At 41.6% G+C, this 14602-nt stretch overlaps 1 protein-coding gene across 10 annotated transcripts in view; it reads right to left on the bottom strand.

Annotated features, from left to right (window-relative positions):
* Nucleotides 1–12168, bottom strand: part of INPP4A (inositol polyphosphate-4-phosphatase type I A) — a 117821-nt gene extending 105653 nt beyond the window's left edge. For 9 of the 10 annotated variants that reach the window (XM_060769789.2, XM_067466823.1, XM_060769795.2 and 6 more), the window contains exon 1: nucleotides 11883–12167. The gene's annotated coding sequence lies outside the window, so the exon portion shown is untranslated. Of the gene's footprint in view, nucleotides 1–11882 lie in introns of all 10 variants that reach the window. The other variant, XM_060769787.2, reaches the window with a different exon arrangement.
* Between the last annotated feature and the right edge of the window lie 2434 nt (nucleotides 12169–14602).

Genomic DNA, 14602 nt, shown 5'->3' on the forward strand with positions numbered 1-14602 from the left:
GATAAGAAAATCAGGTCAGCCATATCATTTTCCAGGACTAAAACCAGTAAGACAGTCTTGCTAAGTCATAATAATGAATATTCTTCAGACGATATTCACAGTATGAGCGACTACGGAAAATTAATGAACTGAAGAAATTCAACTTAGACTAAAAAGGCTACACAATTCTAGTCTAAGATCCTATTTCAGAAAAAATGTGCTTGGCTAAACAGTGCAGCTACAATAAAAAATAGACCCCCCCCACCCCCCATTAGATTGGTTTCAGGTAGGTCAATACTAGGGAGACGTTTGGCCTGACTAGGACAGCTCTGATGCCCTCATTTGTCCTTCCAAGTGATCCTGTCCTCGTGTGGATCACAGCTGATACTGCTAGACTTATCACATGCAAATAAAAGCTCTGATTGGAAGAGATTACTCTATAAAGCAACAGCAATGGTAAATAATTGCAGATATTTTCCGGAAGAAGTCATCAAGTAGATTGCAATACACTTCTCATTCTGAGAAGCAAGTGAGTGAGAGCGGTTTTGCTTTTTAGCCCGTTTCACTAGATGAGTCAGTGATTGGTCACACTCTTCAAGTATTTATATTTGCTCGTTTTTCTAAGGGCAAGCCGGATGAATGCTTCACACAAATGTATAACATCGACAACTAGGTAGGTGTTTTAAGAAAGTGAGCAGCCCATGCAATTGAAAGGTAAAATTAGAAGCATGTTTTACAGCTAACATTTGAAAACACTCTTGAGTTTAAAGGATAACTTGCTAAATTCTTTATTCTACTCCCACCCAAGGTTACAATGCTTTACCTTGCTTAAGGCAGATACACTACTATTTTCTCTCATTATGACCATTTTACCCACCAGGCTAAGAATGGCAGAACAGTGATAGTCTAGAACTTTGAAAAACCATAGTTCAAATATCTGATCAGCCTTGGAAGCTTTGGGGAGTCTTGGGCAAGAAATATCTGGTTTTGTTTCCTACCATTTAGGTATTCCTGGGTTCTAGTATTACAAAAAAGACGGCAAAACAATTTCTAACACTTTCATTTCTACCATGTCTTTCCTTAGGGGTCTTTTTTGAGCCCTGAACCAGAACATGCCAATTCACACATTTTTTCTATAAATAAATACTATATTAATCTTGTTATCTTTCAGGATGTTTTACTCCATACTTTTTTCAAACCTTAGAAAATAAGGCCAACAGAACTACACATCGTTTTCCCAATAGGGCTGCAGTATAGACAGACGTTTCAAATGTCTTCTCATTTTCACCTGTGAAATGTTAGATCGTATCATATAAATACTGGCTGGATTATTTTCATCCTTTTGCAAACTATCCCCAGACAAAATTTGTCCTTTCCAATGACAACCCAGGACAATGTTTTCAATAATCTAGCCCTCACAGTCCAGGACTTCTAATATTCATTTAGTCACCATCATAGGATGCTAACAGTTTATGTGAAACACTAGTGGATATGCTTCAAGACTGCAAGATTTGCCACTATGTCTTGATCTAGTTCCAAACGTTGCTTCGTCTGACCACAGATTCTGCCCTTGGCACTTTTATCCCCTAATCTACTCTAAATCCCCGCCAGAAACCTGTTTCTATTCAGCCTAGATTCTGTTATCAATTTTTCTCTCAGCCTGGCAGAGCGTCAAAGAGATTGTTCAACAATTCTGTTTTGTCTGAAAACCAGCCTTCTATCTTCTTGCTCATTAATTTCTGCAGCTGACCCAGGTGCTGAGCTTTTCTCAGGCTCAAAAGCCTGGGAATTCTCTGGTAACAATTCAGGCCCTCTTCCAGAGACCATCCCATCACCCCCAAACTCTTCAGAAAAATTCTTATCAGCAAAGACACTTTGAACAGGAATCCCATTCTCACCCCCTTTATTAGAAACAGCATTGTCATTCCCAACATCTAGAGAGCCCTGATTAGACACAATCACAGGCTAAACTCCAACACACAGTGGGTTTCCATGGCAGAGACGAGATCTGAACCCTAATCTCCAGAGCCCACTGTACCACTTACCATTATAGCAGTGGTTCTCAACCTGTGGTTTCCCAGATGTTTTGGCTTTCAACTCCCAGAAATCTAACAACTGGTAAACTGGCTGGGACTTCTGGGAGTTGCAGGTCAAAACACCTGGGGACCCAACAGGTTGGGAACCACAGCATTATAGGAAAGTCCATTTAACTTTCCTTTCTTCCTGCATAACCAATACTAACACATCCTCTTCCACTGAAACCTTATTCAAGGGCTACTACATTTAATTGCTAATGAGCGGTTTTGTCAAAAACGTTTGGGATCCCTTGACTCTTTCAAAGAACTTCAAAAGCTTTGTGAAACATGACTTCCCTTTGCAGAAACCATCCACTGTTTCTGAATCATTAAGTGAAACTGGCTGTCAGTAAGCACCACGATGACTAAAGGAAATTCTTCACAGAGAACAGTGTTGATTTATGCCAGCCAGATGACAACTCATTTAGATGGTCCCATGGAAGATAAGGACTATCAACGGCTACTATTAGTCATAAGTGTAAGTCTACTGCCAAAAAGAATTAGCTGCTAATTTCACTTCTGTGGGAAATAAAATGTCTTTTGCCAGTTTGCCATTCTAACAAAGGCAGTTCAGGATTAGATGAGGCTCTAGCAAGGCAGCCATTCAGCTCTTGCCAAGTATCCCCAACAAACTCAGGCTTGGTAGAGGTCAAAAGTAAACACTGTGGCACTTGTGTAAATTTAGACCAGCTCTTAAAAACAAAAACAAAACATAGCTCATCCAGGTGCTTTTCCCTTTGAATTATGCCTTTAAACAGTTTTACTCCGAATGTGTTTACATTCCTTTTTAAAATTACATCTGGAAACAAAATGAAGCTTGGGGCGCATGATGTCAATATCGTTTTGGAAAGTTTCTGAATATATCTCTGAAAAGGATCATTTGAGGAAAGCAAGGAAACATTTATTTTGAGATTATTGCGCTTTCCACTTAAAATACATATAAACATATTCCATTTCAGTGTCTCTAAAACACAAATGTAACATTTAAATCACATCTATAACTAAGTCTGTAGGGATGGGAACATAACCCATAGTTGCTGTTGTTGCAGCTGAAGATATAAACAGTCTAAGTTCATTTATAGTATCAATGGTTTGCTTGAACATGCTATAATTTCTTTAGGTTTAGGTAAAGGTTTTCCCCTGACATTAAGACCAGTTGTGTCCAACTCTGGGGGATGGTGCTCATCTTCATTTCTAAGTCAAAGAGCTGGCATTGTCCATAGAAGTCTCCAAGGTCATGTGGCCAGGATGACTGCATGGAGCACCGCTACCTTTCTGCCGGAACTGCTATGTTGGCAGAAGCTGGGGCTAATAGTGGGAGCTCACACCATTCCCCGGATTCGAACCTATGACCTTTCGGTAAGCACGTTCAGCAGCTCAGTGGTTTAACCCACTCCGCTACCAGTATATACTTTGTCGAAGGCTTTCATGGCTGGAATCACTAGGTTCTTGTGGGTTTTTTCGGAACATAGGGCCATGTTCTAGAGGCATTTCTCCTGACGTTTCGCCTGCATCTATGGCAAGCATCCTCAGAGGTAGTGAGTGAGTATATACTTTATTTATCGGTATATAAACAACTTGTTGATACTGTTGTGTGTCTTTCAGTTGTGATCCATTTATGGAAACTTAACTACAGGGCTTTCTTGGCAAGATTTATTCAAAAGGTGTAGGTGGAGAGGGATTTTCAAGAAGACTCATAGTTACCGTTGGTGGCCAGCATCCTCCGTATGTGACCCAGCAAATAATATTTCACTTTCTATCCCACACATCAGAATATAAATAACACTGACCAAACAGTTCCCTTTCCCAATGCTTATCAAAGACAAAATCTGATAGCATCCTAGCAGGGGAGCAGTGGTGACATTTAAATCCCAAAGTATACTACAGGTCCTCCCTACTTCCAGCAATTTCTAGCTGGTGGTTTTCATGTCAGTTGTGCCACACAATTGTTCCAAGTTTCAGTTCAAATCTTGAAGGAGTTGTTTAAGATGCTAAACCTAGTTGGGCTAAACCTAGATGCTAAACCTAGTTGGGCCTAACCTTAGAGCAGATTCAATACCAGCCCGCTAACAGGGATATCACTACTGTTACTTGCTGGCACCATCATTGTTCTTAAAACTTATATTTAAAATTTTGGTTCTCCACATTCATTATCTAATCCTTGCATCTGATAAAGGGGACTGCTATAAATTCCTTTATTCCAGTAAGTCTCAAAGTTGATATTTGATTCCTTCATGATTTTCATTGACACATTCATCATAGCGGACAAGTGATAACACTTTTCACCCATCTTTGAAGCTGCAAGGATGAACAACAATAATTCAAACATTGCAAAGCAAACTCCAGCCCGCTTGCTGTTGAAAGGAAGGCTCAGAGGGGACATTTCTGTTATGTGTCACTCCACAGTGGTCAAACTCACAAAATTTCAATACCACTATTCTTTCAGATAGTTTTGCTGCAGGAGAAACATGTATATGACCACAAAGTGGCAGGATAGTCAGCAAACTTCATCCTGTAAGCACCCATCCAACTCCAATGGACCAGTTTCTAGAGGGAGGGGATGAAGGACCATGGCAGTCACAATTGCTCACACAAATACCTAAGTACCACAGAAGAAAGAATCTGTAATGTAATGGCTCAGGTAGTGGACTAGGATTCTGGATGGCCAGGATTCAAATCTTTGCTCAACCATAGAATGATCCTGGGCCATTCACACTCTCTCAACTTCTGAGGAAGGCAGTGATAAATCTCAACTGAATAGATCTTGCCCAGAAAGCCCTGTGACTGGGTTACATTGAGTTGGCAATGACTTGAAGGCACACACCAGTAACAAGTGCCACAAAAACAACTGCGACAGCAACCAGGCTTTGACATCAAAGACCATGAACCAAAAAATGTGTCATCTTGCTTTCAGCAATCCACCCACAGACACCATCACAGAAATAATTAAAATTTAACGACTCACGGTAAGTCAGTTTTTACTAAATGCAGGAGCCTCATTTCTCAACCAAGAAGCAATCTTTCTAAACAACCAGGAGGCCATTTCACCGATTCTCTTTCTTCACCTGTAATAGATTAAACACCTCCCTACAGGGAACTGTTCCAGGCTATCAGTGCTGGCAGTTCAGTGCTAAATTAGGATCTCTGCCATCTTTTTACAGTCCACATTGATCAGAAAGATTAGTCAAGACTAGAAGCATAAGTCAATATATTTGGAGCAATTCAGGCAACTGTAATGGCAAATCCACACAAGTGGGCTTTAGTCCACAAGCCATTCAGAACAGCTTGTTCTTGGACAACAGAAAAGCAAGCATTTAGACTAGAGTTCTCCATAAACAAGACCTTTAAAATAACAGCGTATTACAAAGATGCAATATATACAGAAAACAACACAAACAATGTTAAGTGGTTATTCTAACGTTTATTATGTAGAGTACGGCCCCCTTTCCTGTGGGTTGAATATCCATGGTTCCACTTTACTGTGCCTCCCAAAATACGCCCCCCAGGAAGGTTTTGCAGGCCTCTTTAGGTTCTCCAGTGCTGTTCTATGGTATGCTTTTGGCCCAAATGTAGCCAAAATATAGGATTCACTATTATCTGTAGTTTCGGGGTTTTACAGTGGATCTTGGAACGTATCCTCAGAGAATACAGGAATTGTACTGTATATCAAAAAGAGCAAATCCTAGATGACGATGATCCCAACAAATAATGGATGACACTTGTACAGATAATACTTAAATAAGCATAAATGCCATGTGATTTATCAAAATCAATATAATGAAGACTATAAATACCAAATCTGAAGCCCAAATTCAGAACAGAAATGACTTCTCTAAAGAAGCCTGGGAAAGGTACTATGAATCCTTCAAATTGTGTCTTTTCAATTTAGAAACATTTTTACAAAAACTATTTCCAAATAGCTGGTGGTTTCCTAAGGTAGAAATCACCAACTGGTCGGACATTAACAACTGTTGGCAGCAGGAACTGCAAACGGAGCAAAATCTGCTACTAAAAACTAAAATTCCTACCTAGGGACATATATTCAAAGAATGAGTCCCAACTGGTTGCTAGTTATTTGAGCTTTCTGTGCATAGTCCCTACCAGGCCAATCCATTTATTAAAAGTATTAAGGGCCCCTGGTCTATGCTGTTGGCTTCCAAAATTATGCCCATGGAAACTTTAGGATTTCTGAAATGCTTACCAGGAGTTATATTAAAAGATTCTCAAAGCACACAAAAGGCTTATCATGATTTTCCATTGGCACATGCTCTGTCTGCAGCAATGTTTTTCACGCAGTGTTCCTCCAAGCTATGGGATTTCAAGTGCCAGAAGATGCAGAGAGTATAGCCAATTCTCAGGAATGAGGACAGTTTGAGAATTACAAGCAGTCCCCAAGTTACAAACAAGATAGGTTATGTAGATTTGCTCTTAAGTTGAATTTCTATGTAAGTCAGAACAGGTACATTTTAAGTGTAACTCTAGACAGACAGACAGACAGACAGACAGAGATAGTATAGGGATAGTCTAGGGAAGGGTTAACACCCCTGTGGAGTTTGTTTTGCTGTCTGTGCTCCTGTTCAGAAGATTTCACCTCACTTTCTGTCCCTGTGATACTTGGATTTTGGAATGTGTGATTTGTTGTGGAAGCAAGGATTGGTGATAAAGCTTCAGTGGAGACACCTTTTTCCCATGATGACTCGTTAAGGAGTGAATTTCCCTTCCTAGGTAGATGTATCTCACTTCCTGTTGTCTCACCCCTGTTCTTAACTGTGAGTTAAACAAATATGCATGCATCTGTTGTATAATTAATAAATCAGAGAACTTCTGCATATATTGCTTTAATTACTCCATTGACCCAGTACACCATTGCATGCTACAGGTGAAATTCATAATTCACACTTGTGGTCTCTTGTATATGTATCTTTCAGTTTCATCTTTCACAACTGAAACTGGCCACCCATAACTCATCACGTAGGACAAATTATCATCCAGATCCACCTCTGAGGAACATGCTCCCAAAGACAGAAAAATGGGTTAATAGAAAACTCACTGCAGCAACATTTCTCATTTTCCTCCCACAGCTTAACTGTGGCAATAAATGTTTGGGGGAACAAACACTACATAAATCTGTGACAGCAGTACTTTACTTATCACAATAATACAAAATAAGGCTTTCTATGTCTGCCACACATAGCCATGCACAAACTGGTGCATAGATAATCTATATTTTAAAATGAATCTCAGTTGATATGTCATGATAAGACAGACAAGACAAAAATGTTACCACTTCCAATATACCCTTTTGATTTACAGCTACATTCTTGATGTGGTCTGGTATCACCTGTGAAATGAGAATAAACCAGACCAGACCTTGCTCTGCTCTTTTCTGAACTTAGGATAACACTTCAGCTTCATTATTTCTCTCTGCAACTACTACAGCTCCTCTGCCAAAAGAAATTAACATTGTATTTTGATGCTTCTCTTTTTTTGTTTTGTTTTATTTTAAAATGTATAGTATCGAGACTTATTTACAATACTTCAGTCCTTGTGTTATCTGTAATTGCAATTCTAAATGGATTCACAATTTTGGCCCACAAAGTGAAAATGGGATGAATCTCAAAAATAATATCTGAGGGGAAAATCAAATGTGATGTTCATGAACACATTGATTAAGCATTCCTGGGAAAGCTGACCTTTGCCTATTCCAACATGCTTCTCATTTCTTTCTCTACAAGAAGCAACATTAATCTTTGTACCCATTATCTGGCCCGGCCCAGTTTTATTGTGTTTTAGTGTATTGTGCCTGTTGTTTATTTTGCTTTACTCTGTTTTTAATCGTTTGATTTGCTTAGATTGTACTGTTGTGTTGTGTGTTGAGGCCTCGGCCTGTGTAAGCCGCATCGAATCCTTCGGGAGATGCTAGCGGGGTACAAATAAAGTTTAATAATAATAATAATAATAATAATAATAATAATAATAATCAGACTGACTGGATATATAAAGACTTTTCAACAGATGCAACTCACCAATATTGATGGCAATCACTGAGTGGCTGGGCAGGGCAATTCACTTGTGGATATGAGTCAGCTCTTACAATGCGCTCTCTCTTTCCAACTGGAACCCTTAAACACCTTGGGATTCATCTGAACTATAGAACTGATGCAGTTTGACCTCACTTCATTGCAGCACACCAAAATACCTGGGAGACACTCTGGACTGTGCTCTGACTTACAAGAAACACTGCTTGAATATCAAGGGGAAAAAAGTGGGTGCTAGAAATAATATCATGCAAAAGCTGACTGGCACAACCTGGGGATCACAACCAGACACAGTGAAGACATCTGCCCTTGCGCTTTACTACTCTGCTGCTAAATGTGAATGCCTAGTGTGGAATACATCTCACCATGTTAAACCATGGATGTGGATCTTAATGAGACATGTCGCATTATCACAAGATGTCTACGCCCTACACCGCTGGAGAAATTATACTTGTTTGGCTGGTATTGTACCACCTGACATCCGTTGGGAAGTAGCAGCCTATAATGAAAGAACCAAGGCACTGACATCGCCAACCCATCCTCTGTTTGGATATCAGCCAGCAAGCCAACACGTTAAATAAAGAAATAGCTTCCTAAGACCCACAGACACACTCGCAGGAACACCTCAGCCAGTGAGAGTCCAAAAGTGGCAGACTAAAACCCAGAATCTTAATCCATGGCTGATACCAGATGAGAAACTCCCTTCTGGCTCACAGAAAGCTGAGTAACTTGGAAGGCACTGAATAGTCTGCATTCTGGCACAACAAGGTGCAGAGCTAACCTTAAGAAAGTGGGCTACAAAGTGGAGTCCACAACAGGCAAGTGAGAAGAGCAAACCACAGACTACCTACTACACTGTGGCCTGAGCCCTGACACACACACAGTGGAGGACCTTCTTACAGTGACACCAGAGGCACTCCAAGTGGCCAGCTTTTGGTCAAAGAAAATCTAGCATAATGCCAAGTTTTTAACTTTGTTTGTGTCTTCTTAAATACATTATAATATACCCTCAATTCACTTCCAACACAATAAATAAATACATAAATAAAACTTCACTTCAGCTGTCATGGCTCAATGGCATAGAATCCTGGGATTTGTAGATTGGTGCAGCACCAGCTCTAATTCGCAGAGAAGGCTAAAGACCTTTCAAAACTACAACTTCCATTATTTCTTAGTCTTAAGGCATGGCAGCTAAAGTGGTGTCAAACTGCATTCATTCTATGGTATAGAATCTATATTATAGAATTAATACATTGTTACAATAAAAGTGCATCTATACTACAGAATCAATAGTATAGATGCATTCTTATTGTAACAGTATATCTTAGACCACATCTTTCCTTCAATAACACAAAGTGACATAGGTAGGCTTTAAAAAAATCAACGGATGAAGATGGCTGAAAAAAATCATAACAAACAAGCTTTAAGAAATAATAACCGAAGGCAATCTTCCACTGGGATGAATGCACACACCTGAACAAGGAAAAAGGTTTCTTGGCAACCCATGCTTTAAATTTCCCAAGTCTATTGTTGCTGTTGGATACATGAATATGTGGGCATCTCTTGGGTGACGTCTCTGTAGACAGCTGATTCTCTCACACCAAAAGCGACTTGCAGTATATTCTCAATTTGCTTCTAACACAATTAAAAACTGAAGTTACATCAGAATCAAACTGCAGTAATTCTACAACATAACTGATCACAAAAGTGGAGAGCTTTTAGGCTCACAAAAAGTAGAGAGCTTTTGGTCCTCCAGATTTTTGTGCTAGTGCTCCCACAATCCCTTCCCATTGGTCATGTTAGCTGAAAGTGTCCGCCCTACACACACACACACACACACACACACACACACAAACGGAGCGCTCAAAGTTGCCCATCCCTGATATAAAGTGTCTCCTTGTGCAATGCAGTTACCTTCAGACACAAGGGAGCATGAGGCCACCACTCATTACAAGTAAAGACTTGCCAGCTAGCAAATATTATGGCAGGAAACACATCTGCAGTCAAGATTTTCATGGGAATATGTGGAATTGTATTGCAGATTTTTTTTAAAATATAGTGCATCAAAAAGCCCTGCTAAGAAAGAAGATAAATGGATGTAGCTGTACCATGGATTTAGATATGGCAGATTAAGGCTGCCAGTGTAAACAACGCTGATTTCAGAAGGGTGTATTTCAAACTAACTCAGCACAAGAGAATCACATTTTCAATTATGCCCGATGCTCCCAAACAGCTACTGTGAGAACAAGGAATTACAAAGCACTTTGGGCAGAAAGTTGAATGGACATGGTAAACAACCATAATCCAAATGAAACCTAGGTTGCATCTACAAAGTAGAATGAATGCAGTTTGACACCACTTTAAATGCTATGAGTCAGTGCTATGAAATCATGGGAACTGTAGTTTTATAAGGTCTTTAACATTCTCTGCCAAACAGTGCTGATTCCTCACCAAACTGCAACTCTCATTATTCCATAGCACTGAACCATAGCACTTAAAGTGGTATCAACCTACATTAACCTTACTGTGCAGATGCACCCCAAGACAGTCAATTCAATTGTATGGCACCACTTTCATCAAAGGTTTTTTTACATTCTTTCTGAAGCTTAGTCTTATACCATAGCTGGGTTGCTGTGAGTTTTCCGGGCTGTATGGCCATGTTCCAGAAGCATTCTCTCCTGATGTTTTGCCCACATCTATGACAGGCATCCTCAGAGGTTGAGGAGTCTCTTCAACCTCTGAGGATGCCTGCCATAGATGTGGGCAAAATGTCAGGAGAGAATGCTTCTGGAACATGGCCATACAGCCCGGAAAACTCATAGCAAGTCAGTGATTCCAGCCATGAAAGCCTTTGACAACACATTATACTATATCTGTTAGTATTATATGTATATGCTTCTCTCCAGAAGAAAAGTAGGTCTTCTTTTAAGCAAATTGTGTCTTGCAGGGTTTCATGCACCTAAAACCAGGAGCACTATAGGAAACATCCATCATGTCTTAGCAAATAAATATTTGCAAAGCTAAGACTCTTGCGATGGCTTGGCGAAGGACCGAGGCCTTTCCAAAATGGATGTTCCCTTTAAGCATCTTACTCTCGTAATTTCTTGGATTAAGGGAGAAGGAATGCACATATAATCTAGTCTGGATACAATACAGAGCATACTATTTATTCAAGCTCTCCAAAATCACAGCAACAATGCACGCCTCACAACTCTGCAAAGAAGGCCTGTGTGTCAACTACCCCCTCCCCAAAATCCCCAAAATAACGATGTTGATATGAAAATATAATGCAGAGTGTGCATCAATTGACATCTACAGATCAGTAATCTCACTGTGCTTGTTTTAGTCCTGTCACTGGAGCCCCTCAAGTTTCTGCAGCTCCCAAAAATCAGAACACAGTGCAATGTTTACTATAATTAGTACAATATTCAGATACTTATTTCCAGAGATCCTTCTCATTCAACTATCATTAAGGATGTTCTCAACGCTGGAGGAAAACAGCACAAAAAGACACATCCAAGAACAACACAAAATGATGCATAAAAATAACTCATATATAAACAACACGCCTCTCCATCCGTGTGGCTTTCCACTCCCTCCCTTGACAGCTGCAAGCAAAACAGGAGAGGCGGTGGGAGCCTGGGATGGAGGCAAGGATGCATTCAGAGGCTCACCTCTGCCTCCCCCCGCAACCGAGTTGGCGCGCCCGGTTTGCTGCAGGTTCCCCCGCCTCGAGGGCCAAACCATTTGGAAAATAGGGGGATCCCTTTGCGATCAAGATCCCCTTTACCTGGTGGTGGTGGCGGCGGCTGCTTGGGGTTCGAGGCAATCCCCGTCCTTATTGTTGTTGTGATGGTTATTTTCCTCCCCCTTCACCCGCTCTGGGGCCCCATGCTGGGCAGGGAACGAGGTGCTGCCCTCGCCGTCGCCCCAGAGCGCTGCTACTACAGTTGTTGTTGTGGTGGTGGTGGTGGTGGTGGTGGTGGGGGCCCCTCCGCCCGCGGTGCAGCTCCCCGTCGTCGTCTTCTTCTTCTGCTGCGGCAGCCACCCAGCAGCCGGCTCTGACGTCACAAACCCGCCAGGCTCCGCCTCCTCCTTCGCCTCCGGCCTTCGGCTCCCTCGCCCCCTACAGGGCAGATGAGGTCATGGCAGCCTCCACAAGCCCAAGCCTTGGGGTGCAGCAACTATAGATGCTTTTGAACTGGGGTGTTGGAGGGGAAATTCTGAGAGTGCCTTGGACTGCGAGAAGATCCAACCAGTCCATACTTCAGGACATGGACATGAGATGCCACTTTGATGTCCGAAAGCAAGGAGGAGCTGAGGAGCCTTCTAACCAAGGTGAAAGAAGAAAGTTCTTCCTCTGAACATGAGGAAGAACTTCCTGACTGTGAGAGCCGTTCAGCAGTGGAACTCTCTGATGTGTGGTGGAGGCTCTTTCTTTGGAAGCTTTTAAACAGAGGCTGGATGGCCATCTGTCAGGGGTGATTTGAATGCAATATTCCTGCTTCTTGGCAGGGGGTTGGACTGGATGGCCCATGAGGTCTCTTCCAACTATTTGAATCTATGATTCTAAGTGCAAAAGCTAGGTTTCAGGTAAACATATTAAAAAACAAGATTCTGGCAACCAGACTGAGTGATAACTGGCAAATAGAGGGAGAAACCGTGGAGGCAGTGACAGACTTTGTATTTCTTGGCACAAAGATTACTGCAGACGAAGACTGCAGCCAGGAAATCAGAAGACGTTTACTTCTTGGGAGGAGAGCAACCATCAATCTCGAAAAAATAGTGAAGATTAGAAACATCACACTGGCAACGAAGGTCCGCATAGTTAAAGCAATGGTATTTCCACGTAGTAACCTATGGATGTGAGAGCTGAACCATAGGGAAGGCTGAGTGAAGGAAGATAGACGCTTTTGAACTGTGGTGTTGGAGGGAAATTCTGAGAATGCGTTGGACTGCGAGATCCAACCAGTCCATCCTTCAGGAAATAAAGCCCGACTGCTCACTGGAGGGAAGGACAGTAGAGGCAAAGATGAAGTGCTTTGGCAACATAATGAGAAGACAGGAAAGCTTTGAGAAGACCATGATCCTGAGGAAAATGGAAGGAAAAAGGAAGAGGGGCCGACCAAGGGCAAGATGGATGGATGGTATCCTTAAAGTGACTGACTTGACCTTGAAGGAGCTGGGGGTGGTGATGGCCGACAGGGAGCTCTGGCATGGGCTGGTCCAGGAGGTCACAAAGTCAGAAACAACTGAACGAATAAACAACAAAAACAAATGCAAAGGTAGAGGGAGCGTGGGTTATCTCCAAACATCTCGCCAAAGTAAGTTTTATCACACACAACCTCTCCAGGAAAGGTGCACAGAAGTCCTGACACGCTAAAGCATTCTTGGCTTTTCAAGTATGTCGAGAAGGTTCTTGGTCTTATAAATACTAGTGTACACTATTCCTTTTGTTCAGTTCAGTGATTCCCTGAATCTCACGTTTGTGGTTACATTTAAAATATTATCTCTTTAATTCAAAAACTATTTCCAAACTATGTTATACAAAACACTCAGGCAATAGGAACAGATGAAAGATGAAACTTTATGAGTTCACAATGCTTAATTCACAATGTTTTTTGAAATGTAACCAGCCTCGAGCCACGAGTAGAGGTGGGTTGTTGTTGTTCATTCGTTCAGTCGTTTCCGACTCTTCGTGACCTCATTGACCAGCCCACGCCAGAGCTCCCTGTCGGCCGTCACCACCCCCAGCTCCTTCATGGTCAGTCCAGTCACTTCAAGGATGCCATCCATCCATCTTTTCCTTGGTCGGCCCCTCTTCCTTTTACCTTCCACTTTCCCCAGCATAACTGTTTTCTCTAGGCTTTGCTGTCTCCTCATGATGTGGCCAAAGTACTTCAACTTTGTCTCTAGTATCCTTCCCTCCAATGAGCAGTCGGGCTTTATTTCCTGGAGGATGGACTGGTTGGATCTTCTCGCAGTCCAAGGCACTCTCAGAACTTTACTCCAACACCAGAGGTGGGTAAGAAACAAAATTATTATTATGATTCGTTGTTGTTGTAAAAAACCTCCAGATATAGAATTAGGGTTCTGTTGGGAAAATGTATTCTGAAGGCTTCCAAATATGAAAAAAAAAAGTTTTGGAATTGCTGCCCCACTCAGCCATGGAAACCCACTGGATGATCTTCAGCAAGACACTAAGAAGAGGAAGGCACACCCCTCTCTGAAGAACATCTTGCCAAGATAACATCTTGCGATAAACCTACCTGGAGTTTCCTTAAATTGGAAACAACTTGAAAACATATAACAAAAACCACAAGCAACAGAGAGGCAGTGGCATTGCAGGAGGCCACAGCTAATCTTCCAAAGCCACACTGCAAGGGCAAAGTCTTCTCTGTTTTCCTGACAGGGCATCAGTAAGTTTGTCAAATTTTGAGACCTATGGATAGTTCAAATGTATGTTTGGACCCCTTGGCAGCAATTCAAAGCCAGCCAGCAACCCACCAT

The sequence above is a fragment of the Anolis sagrei genome, chromosome 3 (genome assembly GCF_037176765.1).
Source record: "Anolis sagrei isolate rAnoSag1 chromosome 3, rAnoSag1.mat, whole genome shotgun sequence".
NCBI lineage: Eukaryota > Metazoa > Chordata > Lepidosauria > Squamata > Dactyloidae > Anolis > Anolis sagrei.